The sequence below is a fragment of the Arvicanthis niloticus genome, chromosome 15 (genome assembly GCF_011762505.2).
Source record: "Arvicanthis niloticus isolate mArvNil1 chromosome 15, mArvNil1.pat.X, whole genome shotgun sequence".
In the NCBI taxonomy this organism is placed as follows: domain Eukaryota; kingdom Metazoa; phylum Chordata; class Mammalia; order Rodentia; family Muridae; genus Arvicanthis; species Arvicanthis niloticus.
The window spans coordinates 13560163-13562556 of NC_047672.1; the positions used below are offsets into that span (position 1 = coordinate 13560163).

A 2394-nucleotide genomic window follows, 5' to 3' on the forward strand; every position below is an offset into this window, starting at 1 on the left:
TGGGAGTTGCAAGGAAACCCTTAACACCAGATATCAACACGAGTTATTATTTTAGTTTCTTTTGCAATTAGCGGCACATGAAAACCAACCGCTGCCATTTTTGGATGTTTACAAGCTGCATTTTTTGCTTTTTCATAAACTTGAAGCAAGCTCTTCCCATATGACCTGCAGCACTCCCTCCCTTCATCACTTTACCACCACAGACAGCCAAGGCCTTGGGTTTAGACTCTGTTCCTGAAAGTGTAGACAACACTCTAAGATCTTTTTCAATCTCACTCAAAAATTGGAAAGTCTAAGCTGCCAGGATCGTTTGGAGGCTTCGGTCAAAAGCAGGTTCCTGCAGTGACATGGACAGAAGTAAAGAAAACTGTTTCCAGGCCTGTTAAGACCAGTTTCCTTTGGTCCAAAATGAATCTTGGTGACTAAGCAGATTCCTTCTTATAGTCTAGGACTGGCTAGCAGTGGCCAGGCCCAGAGGGTCCTGTGTCCTTCCAACTCCCAGAAGCACAGAAACTTGTCTCAGGTTAAAAGCTGATGCTAAGGCAGTTGCCAGCTGCCAGCATCCCTTGACCTGTCTTCCTGCTCAGTAACCCCCAGAAGAGTGAGCAGCCACAGCCTGTAGCCTCGGGAAACAATCCCCAAAAGGTACAGGCATCCATACAGAAAACCAGAGACTCAAAAAAATGGTCGGTGGACTTTAGAAGACTTTGCCATTGGTCACCCACTAGGAAAAGCAAAGTTTGGAAAAGTCTGTTTGGCAAGAAAGATGCAAAGCAAGTTCATCTTGGCCCTGAAGATGCTATTTAAAACGCTGCTGGAGAAGGCAGGTGTGAAGCACCAGCTGCAAAGAGAAGTGGAGATCCAGTCCCACCTCCGGCACCCCAGCATCCTCAGGCTATATGGGTATTTCCATGACGTCACCAGAGTTTATCTAATTCTGGAATATGCGTCCCTTGGAACAGTCTGTAGAGCACTTCAAAAACTCTCCAAGTTGACAAGCAGAGAACAGCTACTTACTAAGTTGACAAACGCTCTGTCTTGCTGTCGAAGAGAGTCATCCACAGAGACATATTAGGCCAGAGAACCTGCTTCTTGGATCAAATGGAGAGTTGAAGATCTCAGACTTTGGGTGGTTTGTACATGCTCCATCTTCCAGGAGAACTATGCTGTGGCCCCCAGAGATGAGCGAAGGCCGGATGTATGATAAGAAGGTGAACCTCTGGAGCCTCAGTGTTCTCTGCTATGAGTTCCTAGTGGGGATGCCTCACTTCCAGGCACACACTTACCAGGAGACCTACAGAAGGCTATCATGGGTTGAATTCACATTCCCTGACTTTGTGATGGGGGGGGGGGGGAGCAAAGACCACATTTCAAGACTGTAAAAACACAATTCAAGCCAAAGACGGAAGTCTTTGAGGACCTTAGATTACAGCTAATTCCTCAAACTCTCCAACTGGTCACAATAGCAAAGAGCCAATTAACAAATCATCTTAGGGAATCTGGAGCCATGGGCACTGTGCAACTGTGAGAAATTCCCCATTGAAGTCACTCAGACTCATTGCTGCCCTCAGGGTACCTTGCTGACAACTAGTCCCCCACCCCCACCCAACCCTCTAGCCCCATCCTACCCCCTAGCTCCATCTCCACCTATGCTCCAAGGTGTCCTCGTGGGGAGTCTCACATGGGAAAGTTACCAGTGATCACCTGCATCGTAGCCTTCAAGTGTCTGAGTGTGTGTGTAACTTATTGGGTCACCAGGCCTGAGAAAGCTGTGGAAACGGATATGTAATCTTTTAAGTGTTAAAACAAAGATTTGTTTACACTTCATTTTTTTCTTAAGTGACACCCATTCAGGGCCCTTCCGTTTTCAGCCTTCAGAAGCCCACGAGGGATTCGAATCCTCAAACAGTGTAATGGAGAACTACGGTTCGACCTCTGTCTTAGAACCTAACTCGGGTGTTTTGGATGTTAGAGGTTGTTTTTTATATTGGAGTTCTGTCATGTATGCAACCTTGTTAAATATATAGCTATATGTATAACTAAAAAACTGGAAAGTCTGAGTGTTCAACCTAGTTCAACTACCCTTTCTCCAGAAATCTCCCTGGGACAAGAGCTGTCCTGGGAGCACAGAGTCAAACTTGAGAATCTTGCCATTGATACACAACCACAGAACAAGGCCCAAATAAACAATTGTTCCTGACCCAGCTGCCCAGGAGGGCAAGATGGAATGTTCCAAAACTTCAGAACTTTGAGTAGAGTGTTCTATGTTTTTTTTAAGTGAATTTACTTTGAGGACTCAGAAATTGCCCAGCCTCATGTCGGTACCACAGTTCACACTTCCTGTCTTGTGATTCAGGTCTGCTTGTGGAGTTCTGTGGCTAGAACCTGCCTCTC

At 46.0% G+C, this 2394-nt stretch overlaps 1 pseudogene; it reads left to right on the forward strand.

Moving 5' to 3' along the window:
- Positions 1–347: 347 nt before the first annotated feature.
- Positions 348–1494, forward strand: LOC117720965 (aurora kinase A pseudogene; annotated as a pseudogene).
- Positions 1495–2394: the final 900 nt, after the last annotated feature.